This window comes from Saccopteryx bilineata, chromosome 1 (assembly GCF_036850765.1).
Source record: "Saccopteryx bilineata isolate mSacBil1 chromosome 1, mSacBil1_pri_phased_curated, whole genome shotgun sequence".
In the NCBI taxonomy this organism is placed as follows: domain Eukaryota; kingdom Metazoa; phylum Chordata; class Mammalia; order Chiroptera; family Emballonuridae; genus Saccopteryx; species Saccopteryx bilineata.
The window spans coordinates 344,424,247-344,441,820 of NC_089490.1; the positions used below are offsets into that span (position 1 = coordinate 344,424,247).

General features: G+C 48.3%; 1 pseudogene; it reads left to right on the forward strand.

The window, feature by feature from the left end:
- Positions 1 to 17,326, forward strand: part of LOC136319575 (uncharacterized) — a 94,301-nt pseudogene extending 76,975 nt beyond the window's left edge.
- The last annotated feature ends 248 nt before the right edge of the window (positions 17,327 to 17,574 follow it).

Below are 17,574 nucleotides of genomic sequence, written 5' to 3' on the forward strand. Positions count from 1 at the left end.
TCTGGCGGGGAAAGACAAGGGGAGGAAGGAGGTGGTGGTTCTTGAGTTCGGAAATTAGGGTCACATAGGAAGGGGTATCTGAAGAGGCCAAAGCCAAAGAAGAGACTCGGCCATCACTGGGACACTATCCAAAGCATGCGTGCACACGCGCGTGTGCACACACACAAAAGGAGAAACAATACCTGACCAGGCGGTGGCGCAGTGGATAGAGCGTCGGACTGGGATGCGGAGGATCCAGGTTCGAGACCCCGAGGTCGCCAGCTTAAGCGCGGGCTCATCTGGTTTGAGCAAAGCTCACTAGCTTGGACCCAAGGTTGCTGGCTCGAGCAAAGGGTTATTCAGTCTGCTGAAGGCCCACGGTCAAGGCACATATGAGAAAGCAATCAATGAACAATTAAGGTGTCACAACGAAAAATGATGATTGATGCTTCTCATCTCTCTCCATTCCTGTCTGTCCCTATCTATCCCTCTCTCTGACTCTCTCTGTATCTCTAAAAAAATAAAATAAAATAAAAATTTTTTTTTAAAAAAAAGGAGAAACAGATCTCCTGGCTTCTCCCTGTTCTTGTCCTCTAGTCTCCTGCAAATGTCTCCTACTGGCTGAATCCCACCAGAAGTCAGTGGCAGGAGATGCTGGAAAGTGAAGTTTTCAGGTTTAGCTTCCTGCAGGACAGAGCTCCCTCCCTAACCTGCCTCTTGAGAGCCCAGTTGGGTTTGGGAAGGTCAGAGAATGGATCTGAGAACAAACAAGCATATGTCTGGGATATCAACAGGAGCCCTAGAATCCTTCCTGAACAAAATAAGGGCTAAATAAAAATATCCAACAAAAAGATAAATTTTAAGTTATGACACATCAACTCAATGTGTTCCTTGACCATTAAATTATAATTATAAAATTTATGTAAAATTACAGAAAAATTCATACTGAATTATAATACAACATTATTACCAGCGTTTATTTTTACTTTTATGCCACCTATCACTTCCTAACATGAAAGATAAATCTACTTATCATGCTCATTGTTTGTTGACTCACACACATCACTTCCTACTTCTGCTATAAAATTAGCACTGTGAGGGGCAAAAACTTTGCTTTTTCTTTCTTTAGTTCTGTTGTTTCTTTGTTGATGTATCTCAAGTGAACAGTGCCTGAAACATAGTTGATATTCAGTAAATATTGCTGAATGAATAAAGTGGTGTGAAGAATGCAAAATACAATAATACAACACTCAACTCACAAGTTGTTGTAAGGATTAAATGAAAGGGAGTGTGTATGACCCCTACTACAAGGTAGCTCCTTTTTTTAAATGTCAATTATAAACGTTATTCAGTAATGTTCCAGTACCGATTCATCAATTGTAAGAGAAGTACCACAACAATACACGATGTTAGTGTGTGTGTGTGTGTGGGGGGGGGTATGGCGCATGCGCTTTCTTTCTTTTCAGTCTTAAGTTTATTTTTCAATTACAGTTCACATTTAATATTATATTAGTTTCAGTTGTAAAACATAGTGATTAAACACTTATATACATGGTGAAGTGATCACCCAAGTAAAATTAGTGCCCATCTGACACCATACATAATTATTATAATATTATTGACTATATTTCCTGTGCTGTACTTTACATCTCTGTTTTTATAACTGGCAGTTTGAAAAGTATCATGGGTCTTTTTTCTTAATTTTAATTTATTATGTTTACATAGATTCTAGTGTCCCCCCCGAATGTACCCCCCTCTCCTGTGTTCCCCACAACATCCCCCTTGCCTCCCTCCCTGTGTTCGCCACACCCTCCCCCTTTCCCTCCAAGATTAGCTTTTCTGCTCTCTATAACACTGTGTTATGTGTGTATAATTTCACCAATCTCTTTCCCTTTTCTGATCCCATCCTCTCATCCCCTTTCCCTCTGTTTGCTTTCCCTCTGGTCCCTTCGATCCTGCCTCTGTTTCTAGTCTGTTTCTCAGTTCATATTGTTCATTGAATTCCTCAAATAAGTGAGGTCATGTGATATTTTTCTTTCTCTGCCTGGCTTCTTCACTTAGCATAATAGTTTCCAGGTCCATCCATGTTGTCACAAAAGGTAAGATTTCCTTCTTTTTCATGGCCCCATAGTATTCCATTGTGTATATGTACCACAGCTTTGTAATACACTCATCCACTGATGGACACTTGGGCTGTTTCCAGATCTTGGCTATTGTGAACAATGCTGCCATAAACATGGGGGTGCATTTCTTCTTTTGAATCACTGATGTGGTGTTCTTGGGATATATTCCTAAAAGTGAGATGGCTGGGTTAAAAGGCAGATCCATTTTTAATTTTTTGAGGAATCTCTATACTGTTTTCCACAGTGGCTGCACCACTCTGCACTCCCACCAGTGCTGATTTCTTTAGTGCTGGCTCATCCTCCTGGGAGTCCCAGCCAGGTCTGGAGCTGTCCGGAGTGCTGAAGACATCCTCCCCCCCTCCCTCCAGTCCTCTCTCCTTCATTCCCTTCTTCCTTTCTGGCTTGGTTCCCCAGAGCCCTGGGGTCTGAACAGATCAAGTTTTCCAAGTGGCTTCTTCAGGTTCCTGAGGGAGGCAGGGAAAGAATAAGCCATATGTGAAGCACTCCCAGGCAGGAGTCTGTAGAAGCCAATGTGCAGCAGGAGTAGTGACCATGCAGTCTGTGATGGCAATGGGAGTTCCCCAAGCCACACACTGTTTGAAGAGCTTAGCATCTGAGGACGCTGGTGCAGAAGCCTAGGATCTCCAAGGAGGAGTGAGTCAGCCCCAACAGTGCAGTATGGCAAGTGGACCTTCAAGGATCTTGTCCTGAAGGAAGGCAAGAAGTACCAGGTTGGGGCTGGGCAGGAGCATGACACTTGGATACAGAGGTTGAAGGAGCCTTGGCTCTAACAGGAATTTCCCACTTCTCTTTCCTGGGTCCTCACCATCTTCCCTATTTTGGTGTTTTGTCTGTTAGTGTAGCTAACAACATCTTCATCTTTTTGGGTTATGATAGTATGGAGTTGATTAACTCCATGAAGTTGTCTCTATAAGCCAAGCAGTCTGTAGTTAATTCTTAGCATCCATAAGAATATGGATAACATATTCTTAAGAGTTAAAAGCATAACTCTTCTCCTCCCAGGAAAGTGGTGCATTAACCCATTGTGTCGAAGGTGTGGGAAGGGCTGGGAGAGAGGATGTGGTCAGTTTCAGAGACAAAAGTCACCTGTTTTCTGATTTTTATTAACAAATTAGAACATCAGAGCTGATGGATCTTTGGAGACTTAAACATCTAAACTAAGCCCTCCCTGTACAAATGGAAAAACTGAGGCAGAGAAAGAAACGTGGACTCTATCCCACAAACCAGCATGATATCTGGGACTGAAGCTCCTGCCCTGGCCCCACTGACCCTGCTACAGGCCCGGGCCTCCTGAGATTCCCTGCAGGCCATCAGATGCAGAATTCCTGGGACACTGAGTGTGATTAGCAAGACAGTGGGGTCAGGGGAGCCTGCTGCTGCTTTGTGGGACCTAGGGAACTCCCTTCTTATTCTTCCTTTCTGTGCTTCAATTTCCCCATCTGTACATAGAGGAGTTGGTTTAAATGTGTAGGTCTACAAAAATACTTCAGTTTTGATGTTGGTAGTCAATAAAAAGAGGTGATTTTTTTCCTTGGCTGGGCCATGGGCAGCCAAGCCCTGGTTCAGCTCAGCCCTAACTGTCAGGAGCTGATCCAACCTTGCTGTCTGACACAGTCACAGCAGGAAAGAAGCATTTGCACAGCATATGTTTTTGGGGTCATATCTGGGCATTTTCTTTGGCAATTCTTTCCTTATTAGGGTTATGTGCATTCACTATTGAGATGGGTCCACATATGATTCCAACAATACTGTACTTTCCCAGGCTACTTGAGACCCTGAGGTCAACCAGTCTGTGAATATGTCCCTCCAGAATTACTCTAAAAGTAACCACACGAATATCTCCTTGACCATTGGAACCACCTGTTTCCTTTAAGAAAATTTACCAGCAACTCCAAAAACAAGAGCTAGAGGCAGTTATCAACACAATTGTCCTTCCCATTTTCAAAGCTGTTCCCCTCAGGAGTTCCCTGAAGAAACCCGGCTAAAGAATATGACCCCCTTGCCTAAGCCCATAGACATAGGAGGCTGGCTATGGTATCCCCCGAAAAGGGCTAGGTCTGTAGAAAAACTCCCTCCTAAAAATCATATTATGAGAAAATAGGTTGTGACTTATGAATAGGTGGAAAACAGAGGATAAACACAAAAGCACCTTTCAGCCTTTACCTAATCGATTGCTTAACCCCCCTAGCCTTTTCATACTATAGAAGAATGGAAAAACTTTCTGTTCCTCTTATATACCTGACCTTCAGGTAATGGAGAGCTCTGAGAAAAATAAAGTTAGAAGTTAATTAGTAGATGAAAGTAGTAGACAAACATAATTTTACTAGACAATAGGCCATTAGGTAAAGCAGAGTTATTAATCAATAGTGATCTTTTAGAAGCTTGCGTAAGGCTGATGCCAATATTCTTGTTGCTGCTCAAGGTATTACATAACTGTACTTAGAATGGCTTACCACCTGATTTATAGCTTAAAGAAATGTCCTAACCTCTTCCTGGAATATTTATCCATATTAAAGCAAAATAACTATTAATCAATGTATTCTACATAACATGTGATTATAACTTAGTGTATAAAAATAAAGCTATACTAGCAATTGGCAGAGATGCCTTACAGATGAACTGAAGAGTTTGGCTCTCTCACTCATTTCTCTCTGAGGCCGGCCATTCCTTTGGGGACCCCTGGACCAGCTGGAGCGGGACTTCAGCACATAACATTCTACGAGACCTTGGACAAGTCACTGTCTCACTCAGAGTCAGTCTGTTTCTTCTCAGGGTCTCTGGGCATACAGGCAACGCAGTAGGTCACAGGTGCTTTCAAAAGTGCAAATTGAGGGGCAAGGTGACTGTCATTAGTATCAGCCACATATGCTTACGTTCCCAACCAGAAATGATTAGCTCTCTGTGAGCTCAAAATAGCACAGTTCCTCCAAGGGGCTCATTCTGAGGGATGGAGATACTAGGAGAGCACTTGAGCATCATGGCAAAAAATGGAGGGAGGGTACAGAGGGCTCCCCAGGGGCTGGTAGAAGAACAGCTGTCCCCAAGTCACCGAGGCCTGAGCTGGGAGAACCAGGTCGCAGACCCGAAGGAACCACAGTTGGCCAGCCCTGCAAACTGACTTCCTTACAGCTGGAGAGGCTGAGGCTTGAGTGGGGCAGAGGAGGACTGGGACTGCAACTCAGGCTTCCACCTCCCACTTTGCTCTCCCGACACCACAGTGCAACCACCTCCCCGCAAAGACCCAAAGACCGCGATGATGGTGATAGTGGTAACTACACCATTTAATAAGCTCCTACTCACTTCCCTTTGGTAAATGCTACTTACTTAACTACTTACCACAGTGAGCTTCCTCATTGTGCTCAATACATTTCAGCCTTCACACAGCATACCAGGTAGCTAGTTTCACCTCCATTTTACAGAAGAGGAAACTGAGGCTCAGAGAAGTTAAGCATCTTGCCCAAGGTTAGGGGCTAGCGAGTGGTGAGATTAGGGTTTGCTCCTCTGTGGGAATCCAAAGCCCTTCCTATTCCTCTGCTCTGAACATAATTGACAAGGAGCTACTCTGCACAGACCACCATTGTTGGCATTGGGAGGTTGTCCTCTTACTCTCTCAACCTACACTTTCACGTGTCATCTGGTTCTAGGTGGGCTGCCCCTGGGAAGCCTCCCTGAACCCCCTGAAGAGGCCTTCAGAACCTCCCCACCTGCCCTGACTACTGCCCACACTGTGGTCAGTCAGCTCTTGGCTGGGATCCACCTCACTATAGCCTTGCAGTTTCTGAAGGTGAGGTGCGATCTTATGCCTTCCTGGGGCTCCCACAGCGGAAGGCTGCTGGCTGCATAAGTGGTATGGGGAGGACTTAGTTGAGTCCTGTGGGTGGGGAAGGGGCAATGATAAGGATGCAGGCATAACTTCTACCTCTCTCAATCAATTACTATTATTATTATTATTATTATTATTATCATTTGTATTTTTCTGAAGCTGGAAACGGGGAGAGAGAGTCAAACAGACTCCCGCATGCGCCCGACCGGGATCCACCCGGCACGCTCTGCCCACCAGGGGCCGATGCTCTGCCCCTCCGGGGCATCGCTCTGCTGCGACCAGAGCCACTCTAGCACCTGGGGCAGAGGCCAAGGAGCCATCCCCAGCGCCCGGGCCATCTTTGCTCCAATGGAGCCTTGGCTGCAGGAGGGGAAGAGAGAGACAGAGAGGAAGGGCGGGGTGGAGAAGCAAATGGGCGCTTCTCCTATATGCCCTGGCCGGGAACTGAACCTGGGTCCCCCGCACGCCAGGCCGACGCTCTACCGCTGAGCCAACCGGCCAGGGCTCTACTATTATTAAAAAAAAAAAATTAAGTGAGAAGTGGGGAGGCAGAGAGACAGACTCCCACATGTGCCCCAACTGAGATCCACCTGGCAAGCCTTCTACAGGGCAATGCTCTACCCATTTGGGGCCACTGCTCTGTTGCTTGGCAACAGAGCCATTTTAGCACCGGAAGTGAGGCCATGGAGCCACCCTCAGCTCCCGGGGTCAACTTGCTTAACCCAGTTGAGCCATGGCTGTGGGAGGGGAGAGAGAGAGAGAGAGAGAGAGAGAAGGAAGAGGGGTGGAGAAGCAGATGGTCGCTTCTCCTGTGTGCCCTGACTGGGAATCAAACCCTGGACTTAGACACACCAGCCTGACATTCTACTCCTGAGCCAACTGACCAGGGCTACTATTATTTCTTCCTGAATTCATCCTCCAAGATGGGTCAGGCAGAAGCTAGTCAGGAGTTGCCAGGCTGCAGAATGGTACTGAGGTCCTGGAACTGAAGCATGGAGCGGGGAATTTTCCAGCCTAAGTGTACTGGTCAAGGGGGCCCTCCATTCAGTTCCCCTTAGTTTCCTCATCTGCACTATGATGAAAGTCCTTTGTCTGCACAGGGCTGTGGGAGATCAGAGAGGGAACTTTGCACATGCATTGTAAACCGTCTAACCACAGACACACAGTGGGAGAGCTACCTGTACCTAGGTCCTGCTTACACTAGAGACCCACGGATTCCAGCAGAGTCAAGGGCTATGAAACGGTGCTGGGCTTGAGGATGAGAGGCAGGGGAGGCTCTGAGCGGGACCAGGAGAACTTGGCCCACCTTGGAGGATGAATGCAGGAAGAAATAATAGTTATAGATTAAGAGAGGTAGAATTTATGGAACACCTATGTACCAGGAACTGTGATAGTGCTTCTCATTATATCACTTAATCATCACAATAACTTCATAAAGTAGGTTTCATTATCCATGTTTTACAGAAAAGGAAAATGGAGCTTGAACACTTCACAGATTGGTGTAGGTCCACAAGTTTAGGAAGCAGAGAGTGGGTCTGGCCAGCTGTGACTCCAGAGCCCACACACTGAGCCACTGCGCTCCAGCCCAGGGTCATATGTGGGCATCATGAGGCTGGGGTCTTCCAACATCATGGGTCCAAATCCTTTGTTTTACCAATGAGGAGACTGAGGATCTGGGAGGGGATGTTGGCCTCAAATTTATGTAGAAAGTGCTGGCAGAAAGTGCTGAAAACCTTGACCTTATCCTCTTTCCTAGGACTGCAAAGGGGCTTACACCCTGAAGGTTAGTGCTGGATGCTGCCACACAGGAAGACTTTCCTGAACTACCAGGCTCTGTGGAAGTCCACTTTCTGCCATCCAAGGGTAGTCCCTTCCCTGCCGCTTCTCTCTATGGTTCTTTGGGGCGCCCTCTTGTGTGCTGGCTCCCTCCCCAAGCTGGCCTGAAGGGTGGAGACCTTCACCCTGAGGGTGCAGGGTCCCTGGGACTGTAACCCATCCTTGCCCAGGCTCTTCCCAGTGTGAACACTCAGCTGGGTGTGGACCAAGCCAGACAGGACTCCTCACTGGTGCTGGGCTCACAGCTGGCTTCCGTGCTCCTTCTCCTGGGCTGTGACACCTCTCAGGCCCTGGCCATATTTCTGGCCCAGAAGAACACCATAGCTGCTTTCCTGGCAACTCTGGTTACTGCCCAGCGTCAGCCCTGCTGTCCCACGGCTGGGGCAAGACTCGCTTCTTCTGGGTGTGTGGGGATCCAGAAGGTGGAGGTGAGCTGGTGTCCACTTTACCTTCAACTACCGACATGCTGTCCATCATGAGACACTTTGGCTGGGCTTGTGTGGCCATCGTGTCCTCCCACCAGGACATCTGGGTGGCTATAGCCCAACAGATTGCCATGACTCTCAGGACACATGGGTTGCCTGTGGTGCTGGTGACTTCCTTGGGACCTGGGGAGAGGGAGCCTCAGAGGTACTGAAGCAGCTGTGCAGCATGGACGTGGCAAGTGGACGTGGTGCCTTCTTCCTGTGGGAAGCCAGGACTTCATATGGCTACTGATGGGGAGCTTCCTCCACATCGGACACTGGCTGAGCACCTGACAATGACTGTGCATTTAACCTCCCAGCAGCCCCATCAGCTAGTGCTGCTGGGGTCTGCACTTTGCAGCTCAGAGAAGGGAAGTAACAAGCCCCAGTCACACAGCTGGCAAGCAAGTTGGACCAGATTTTGAGTTCTGATTCAAAGGTCAGTTGTGCAGTGGGAGTCAAGGGCTTTCTTATTCCTTCCCTGGTACAATGAAGGCAATGAGAGAGTAGGAAGGGAGCCCCAGAAAGGGAGTTAGAGCCATTCTTAGTTTTTTGGAGTTAGAGTCAGAACTTTCATGGATTTTTTTATTTAATTATGGCTTCCTGAATTCATCAAGCCCCTGCTGTGCTGAGGGAACTGACAGGTAGTTATGAAAGAGAGGTCAAGGCCATACCAAGAAGCAGAAGCCTGGATAATCAGAGAAGGAATGGGGCTGGGCCTTGGGAGATCTGAGGAAGCGTCTGGGAGGAAGTGACACTTGACCTGTCTTTAAGAAAGAGAGAGGTGCCTGACCAGGTGGTGGAGCAGTGGATAGAGCGTCAGACTGGGGTATGGAGGACCCAGGTTCGAGACCCCGAGGTTGCCAGCTCGAGCGTGGGCTCATCTGGTTTGAACAAGGCTCACCAGCTTGAGCAAGGGACCACCCAGTCTGCTGGAGCCCCCCGCCACCCCGTCAAGGCGCATACGAGAAAGCAATGATTGAGCAACTAAGGTGCTGCAATAAAGAATTGATACTTCTCGTCTCTCTCCCTTTCTGTCTGTCCTTCTCTCTGAGTCTCTCTGTCTCTGTCACAAAATAAATAAATAAATAAGTAAAATTAAAATGCTTTAAAAAAAGAATTAAAAAAAAGAGAGAGGCATGGTGGAGTGGGGTGTAGGGGAGAGGTGAAACCTAGAAGACAGAGGGACCTTAGGGTTCATCTAGATTGGGGGTTTTCAAACTGTGGGCCATTTGGGTCCATAAACCAATTTAGTGAATCAAAAGTAGCATTACAAAAAAGGAAGGAAGGAAGGAAGGAAGGAAGGAAGGAAGGAAGGAAGGAAGGAAGGAAGGAAAATAGAAAGTGATACAGAACAAGGGAATTGAGCAGACTAAAATAGAATGGAATAAATGTAGTGAATACAAGAGTACATTGCAGATAGAAGGTAAAGTCTCATTCTGCACAACTTCCTTTCAGTATTGTGAGTGTACTCAAGCTTTATATATTCAGTTTTAAAAGCATACAAAGATAAAATATATTTCTTACTACTGGGCACTAGCAAAACAGTTTGAAAGCCACTGACACCAACTACCAAACATTGTAGATTTGAGGGATTGAAGCCAGTTCCAGCGAGGAGGGGCAGGCTGGGCAGCCCCTGATCTCACGTGGCTGGGTAGTGAGTTAGAGCAGAGTAGAGCATGGGACCGGGCTCAGGTGTTCCTGCCACCATTGAGGAATGGTATCTCACTTCTCTGAGCCCCAGTTTTCCAGCAAGCGAAATGAGAATAATGAAACCCACCTCATGAGGAGCAGATGTATGTGACCAAGTGCTTTGTAAACACTATTCAACCAGTAGTCACTGGGCACTGCTCTGCACCTGACCTTGACTTGGCTCTGGGGATGTGGGGAGGAACTGGCTGGGCCTCAGCAGTGAGGAGCTTGAGTCTGGCAGGAGACAGATGTATTTTTAGGCAACAGAGGAGCCCAGAGGTTGGGGAGGCTGATCTACTTGAGGGTGGGCAGGGCTTCACAGAGGAGGTGACATTAGGGCAGGGCCTGAAAATGAAGTTGACTGCTGGAGGGGATGAGGAGAAAGGAATTCCAGGCTGTGGGGTCGCCAGTGCAAAGGGACAGAGGCAGCATATTGACAGGACTAAGAGAATGTATAGTTCACCTCTGTGTGGCTGGAGCACGGTGGCAGTCGGAGGGGGCAATCTCATCAGACTGCTTCTCCAGCACTCTTGCAGGAGATTGAGTTCCAGCCCTATGCTGACTTTCAGGAGCCAGGAGGCAGACTGGTTAGGGCCATATTCTCTGGACTCAGATAGCCAGGACCCCACACCTGGCCCCACTTTCTACCAGCTGTGTGACTTCAGGCAAGTCATTAAACTTCTCTGTGCAATAGTGTCCTCATCAATGATATGAGCCTAACAAAAGTCCTTACTTCATAGGGTTGTGAAGATGAGATGAACCACCGCCAATGAAGGGCTTAGAACCCTATGGTTTACAATCAGTGCAGGCTTTTACCTATTGAACTCCCCAGCTTTGTGCATCAACTCTCCCTTGTGACCAAATATAGAACAATGGCTTCCGCTCCTCTTAAGAGAAAGGGGAGGTTTGGTGAGAAGTGGAACAGAAGCCAGGCAGAGGAGACAAGATAAAGCATCCCCTGGTTCTGTTTCCCCTAGTCCTGGTGGGTCTCTTTCTGAGGGCCTTCCCCACTACTCTGGGGCCAAGAGGGGATGGCTCCTGCCCATGCCGACATAGCATGGCCACCCAGGGATTCACGGAAGCCGGGACTTCAGGCTCTAACTTCCACATCACCAGTGGTCCTCAGCTCCCAGCAAGGAGACCCTCAACCTTCCTTGGTGGCTCCACATTCCTGGATTTTTGGAGAAATGGGTTGCATTAGGAACCTGGGCCACATTCAGAAGAGATTGATTGGGTGGTTTCAGGGTGGTATGGCCATAGACCTGGGACACATTCAAAACAAGTGTTGGTCCACTTTTGATTGGGGTTACATCCCTGGTCAGGGACCCAAGATGCAAATCAACTTTTACCCAGGGCTGATGTGTGAGACCCATACTTTGTGTAAGGCTCCCTTCTGGGCCCTGTGCCTGGGGATGAAATTGACTACCTTAGTATCCAGGACCAATTTCTTTAACTAAGACAAAGGGGAATGAATGTATTCATATTTGCTTAGATCTTGAGATGCCACCCAGAGCCACAGATGATATTACAAGGCAATGATAAAGGGATAAACAGAATGTGGTCTATCCATACAGTAGAATATTGTGTAGCCGTAACAAGGCTGTTATATGGATGAATCTGGAAAACATTATGCTAAGTAAAAGAAACTAGTCACAATCATATTGTATGATTCCATTTATAGAAAATGTCCAGAATAGGCAAATCCATACAGACAGAAGGTAGATGAGTAGTTAGTTAACTGGGGTTAGGGAGAGAGAGAGAGATGGGAAGTGACTACTAATGGGTACAGGGTTTGTTTCTGGGGTGGTAAAAAGTGTTCTGGAATTAAATAGTGATGATGGTTACATAATCTTGTGTATATACTAAAACCACTGAATGCACTTTTTTTAAAGTTGAACTTTTTTTTTGTGAGAGAGACAGAGAGAGGAACAGATAGGGACAGACAGACAGAAAGAGAGAGAAATGAAAAGCATCAATTCTTCTTTGTGGCACCTTAGTTGTTCATTGATTGCTTTCTCATATGTGCCTTGACCAGGGGGCTCCAGCAGAGTGAGTGACTCCTTGCTCAAGCCAGCGACCTTGGGGGCATGTCTATGATTCCATGCTCAAACCAGCATCCCCATGCTCAAGCTGGCGACCTCAGGGGTTTGAACCTGGGTCTTCTGCATCCCAGGCCAACACTCCATCCACTGTGCCACCACCTGGTCAGGCTGGAGTTGTACATTTTTTAAAATGTGAATTTGATGGTATATGAATTATGTCAATTCTTTTTTTTAAAGTGAGGGAGGGGAGATAGTGAGACAAACTCCCGCATGCGCCCCAAACTGTGATCCACCTGGCACCCCCTGTCTGGGGCCAATGTTTGAGTACTGAGCTATTGTTAATGCCTGAGGCTGACATGCTCTAACCATTTGAGCCACTGGCTACAAGAAAGGAAGAGGGAGAGAAGGGGAAGAGGGAGGAAGGAAAGAACAGATGGTCTCTTCTCCTGTGTGCCCTGACTGGGAATTGAACCCAGGACATCCATACACTGGGGGGGCTGACAGTCTATCCACTGAGCCACTGGCCAGGGATGAATTATGTCAATTAAAAAAAAAATCTTAAAAAAAATAAGATTACAAGCTAGGAACAAGGTGCCCAGGTTTAGAGGGTCGCTCTCCCACCACGGGAGTAAAGGTACCCAGGGCCACTTCTTAACCTCTGTGAGCCTTGGATTTCTCATCTGAAAATGGAGATAATGATAAACATACTTCTTAGTATTGTTGTAATAGCAAATGACTAAATGTTTGCAAAGGTACTTCAGGACAACACAGAGCAAGCTGTCAACATACGATATATTAGCAATTGTCAGAGACAACAGGAGAGAGGGTTAGAAGGGACATATTAGTATAAATTTATCTTCCGTTAAGAGGATCTTTTTTCCCACCAGGTCAAACCCAGATTTGTCAGTCCTGAATGTTATCATTACAGAGGGAGCAGATGGAAGGGATATATCTCCTTTTCCAGAACTGATGGGGAGGGGAGGAAGCTGGGCAGTGGTAACAGAAAGGTAAGGGTGGGCCTAAGAGTCTGAGAAGCTCTCCAAGGCCACAAGGCCTGTAGAAGTGAGCCTGCCACATCTGCCTCTAGTCTTGGTGTTGTGCATGTACTCTGTGCTCCAGGGAGGCTCCAAACAGATGGCCCTTATGAGCTGACCATGGGCCTAGGGCCTGGCAGATGGGAGGCTGGTCTTTCTGCCTTACAACACCATGGTCTTTGCCTTGCCTTGCTGAAACCATTCCTACCTAGCCTTTGGCCAGAGTGGGCCCCTTCGAGAGGTCTATGATGCAGTGCTCAGCATCACCCAGAAGTCTGGCTCCATGGACAAGGCTTTCAAAGTTTATGAGGCCAATTTTGTGAGTAGGAAATTTGGGCAGGGCTTGCCTAGACAATTTTTCAGTTCCACTTGACATCAATTAAGGTCACTCAGTGGTATTCAGCTTATAAATGCTCAGAAGCAAGCAAACTATCAGGTCAACTGCCTATTTTTATAGATAAAGTTTTATTGGAACACAACCATGCTTATTTGTTTATGAGTTGTCTGTGGCTGCTTTCACCTTACAACAGCAGAGGTGGGTGTCTGGGACAGAAACTGTATGGGCTGCAAAGCCTAAATTTTTACTACCTGCACTTTTACAGAAAAGTTTGCTGACCACCCATTCAGGGGGCCCCATGTGGCTTCACTCACATGGTCAGCACCTTTGCTGGGCTGGACCTGTCTTCTCTGAGTAGTCTCAGAACCTCTCCATGTGATTCTCGGTAGAGAGACTTCTTATGGCCATTCAGGGCTCCAACAAAGAAGACTCCAAGAGACAGGGAATAGAAGCTGCCAGTCTTCTAAGAACCAGATCCAAAGCTCACAGGACCAATTCCACCACGTTCTATTGGTCACAGTGCCACAGAGCCCACTCAGACTCAAGGGAGGGGACAGAGGCCCCAACCTTTTGATGGCAGGAATGCAAAGGATTTGAGGCCATTCTTTCCTCACCACATACATTAGTATGTGTGTGGATCTCTAAGGGGGGAGAGTATTGAGGTCTCCCCTTCTTAGTTGGCCCTTGAACTATCTTTGTGAGGAGAGCCTCATTGGACAAGGGTTCCATCTTGCTGAGCAAATGCCAGCATTGCTGGTTGGGTTCAAGTTCTCTGACCTGTTGGGCAGTAGTCAGGGATGCTTTCTGCTTGAACCCGATCCCTTCTGCACTTCTTCCTCTCCTTATCAGTCACTGAGTCTGAGGGTTTTCAGATTCATGGTGTCGTTTAGGTTGGGAAATAGCCTTAGATCCTTGTCCTGTGGAATTGGTTACAGTTCACTCACTTATTCATCTATTTCCATTTACTCACTATTCATCCATCCACTCATCTACTCAACCATTCATCCTTCCATCCCACATTTCTGGTGCCTCTCCATGCTCAGCACTGTGTTGGATGTACTGAGATCCTAGATGTGGATTGCACCTGGTCCAACCCCAGGGACTCCTAAAGATGCTCACTGCCTTGGCAGGTGTGGGAGTTGTGGCATGAGAAGGTTGCTTGCCTGGGGTTCTTCGTGGGCCCTGGGCTCAGTGCTCTGGTGCTGGAGTACTGTGCCCAGGGCAGCCTGCAGGACCTGCTGCTGAATGAGGCTCTGCAGCTGGACTGGACCTTCAAGGCCTCTCTGCTGCTGGATTTGATTCATGTGAAAGCCCCCCACCCCCACCTTGGGCCTGGAACTGTGGGGGAAATGGGGAGGGTAGGGAGACAAGATGCTCAGAATTCTGACCTGGGCTCTCTTCACTTTGCCTGAGAAAAATCTGAAAGGATGAGGGGGGCAGGAAGGTTTTCTGGGTTCTGTGGGAAATCTGAGAGGACCAGGGTTCCCTTCACTCATCACAGGCCTAATGGGCCCCATTATGTCCACTCCAGAGTGGGCAATATCTGCACCATTGGCATTCCCTGTATGACCTGAAACTGTGTGGTAGATGGCCACTTTGTGCTGAAGTCACTGACCATGGTTATGCCAAGCTCCTGGATGCTCAACAGGCTCCCTGCCCATGGCCAGCCCTGGAAGGTCATCAAGGGTGGACAGGGGGATGCCAGGTGGTTCTGAGGCACCTGTTTAAGTAGGGCACTTGTCAGGCAGGGAAAAGGGTGAGATCTGTTTTCCAGCTTTGTGTGTGGTAGCCCGAAGCTGATGGCTTCCTTCCTGAGCCTTGGGTCCCTTACCTGTGAATGGAGAAGGACCTACCTCCCCCCACACTAGAGGAAGAGGTGGCACCACATGTGCAAAATGCCTGCCCAGCTCAGCCCAGCTTGGGTGGTTAGTGGGTGACATGGTGTGTCCCTACCCCGTGACTTCAGAGCTGCTGTGGATGGTGCCGGAGCTGCTGCGGGGGCCCAGGGAGTCCGGGCAGGGAACCCTCAAAGGAGGTGTCTGCAGTGTTGGCATTATTCTGTGGGAGGTTCTGACTCGAGGTCCGCCCCACAGCTCCTCAGGGCTCTCAGCAGAATGTAGAGCACCCTTCTCCCCACATAGTCAGGGAGCTCCGTGACCATCAGGAAATCCGGGCCTCAAAATGACCACACAGACACACTTGCGTGGTTTGACCATAAGAGTTGGGTTTCTTTGACTTAAGCCAGGCAGCCATCAGTGACTGCCAAAATGTCAGCTGAGCAGTTCCAGGGCTAAAGTCACTGGTTTCTGGGTGAAAGCCCCAAACCTTTCCTGCCTTCCCCAGTGTCGCTACCAAGTATGCAGATGCTCATGCAGTAACCACCCCACTGCCCAGTGCAGACCTGTGCCCATACAGACCTCAGTTCTTACCCAGCTGTATCACTTACTTACTGTGTGACCTTACACAAATAACTTTACTCTCTCTGAGCCTCAAATTTCCCACCTTTCAAATGGGAATCCAATTTAAAACATGCCAGCCATCTGGCCCATGTCTGATGTGGCCAAACTGCTCAGTCTTGGGGGCTTGGTTCTCTGCCTGAGCAGAGTCCCTTCAAGAGCATCTCTGTCCCCATACTTTTGGGTGCGCAGGACGATCACTCACACCATCCCCAATGTCACCTGGTCTTAGACATTTTCTCTCTTCTGACCCCAGTGCCAGAGCCAACTTCAGAAACATTTCTTCCCCTTGTGTGCTCTCTGTCAGGGCTTCCTGGACTCCAGGCTGCTTTTCCAGTTGTCCCCTTGCTGCCTCTGTACAGTCCCAGCGACCTGACCCTATGGTACCCTAGCACCTTAGCCCGAAGTGCAGGGCAGGGGTGGAGACGAGCCCACCATACCCTCCCACCCCCAGTTGATACTCTTTACCTCACAAGAAGGCGGGGTCCCGCTTCCTTTCTCCACTAAAGCACTGCTCAGTGACTAATGAGTATTCCAGGCCCCAGATTTATGAGGTGGGGGAGTGGGAAGGAGGGGTGTTTGTCAGGCCATTTGTTCGACACTCCTCAGCTGTCCCCCCATCTTCCTGCTGAGAGAGGACGACCCCCATGGCCACCCTTCAGTGGGCTGTGAGGCCAGGGCCTGCTACTTTCTGGGGTGCTTTCCCTGGTCTCAGAGAGGAAAATGTTAAGAGCACAGGCTTTGGGGACACTCACCTAAGCCCAGCTCCACACCAATTCACCTCCTGGCTTTGAGTAAATCCCTTTCATGCTCTGAGCCTCCGTTTCCTCCTCTACAAAATGGGAGCCCTCATGCCTGCTTCCCAGAGTAGTTGTGAGGATTCAGTGAAATGCTTTATTCAAAATGCCTGGTTCAGCATGGTCACCCAATAAACATCTGCATTGAGTGGTTTTGGGTTGTGCTAATGAGGATGTCAGGTTCTCTCTTGACTCTCCCACTTGGGGGCAGACCCTGTCAGAAATCACGTCTTGGTCAGTTCCTGTAAATGTAAGACACTTATGAGAAGGTAAGTGCACTCTTTTCAGACCTAGTTACACGAGGCTCAGAGAAAAGAAGGGACTTTGCAGTGAGAAGCCATGGGTCTGGGTTTGGGGTAAAAGTTCCCTGATGCAAACTCTGTGCTCTTGTCCTAAAATCTCTCGGTGTCATCTGGTGGAGCATATTCCCCACGGAGCTGGATGCGCAGCCTTCTCCCTCAGCCTCCAGCAGGGCCCGTCAATCACTCAATCACGTGATGCATTGGGTGTGGCCAGCGGGCCTGGCGCCGGTTCCCGGCGCCGGGTTCCCAGCCGGTTCGCATGGGAGGACTCCATTCCAGTGTCAGAAAAGATTGGAACCTCTCATACTGCTATCTGACTTTTAATATCCGCAGACCGAGAAAACACCCAAAGATAAAATCTTCTCTGAAATCAGCAACACTTCGACGGATTGGTATTTTAGTCATCACAACATCATCTGAATACTTTAGAAAAAGTGTTGTACATGGGCGGGCCGCGATGTATTATTGGTTCCATCTGCTCACACTCCTTCGTGAGCACATCCAGCTTCCAGACCCTTTGCTCAGAGGCCCTTGGGTCTGAGGCCCACAGCCTGGGAACCTCTGGGCGGATTGCAGGAAATCACACAGGTTGGGAGGAGATCGAGCTCAGTTTTCAAGTCCACTTTTTTGTGGCCTTGTGGCTGTGGGCAACTTACTTAACCCCTGAC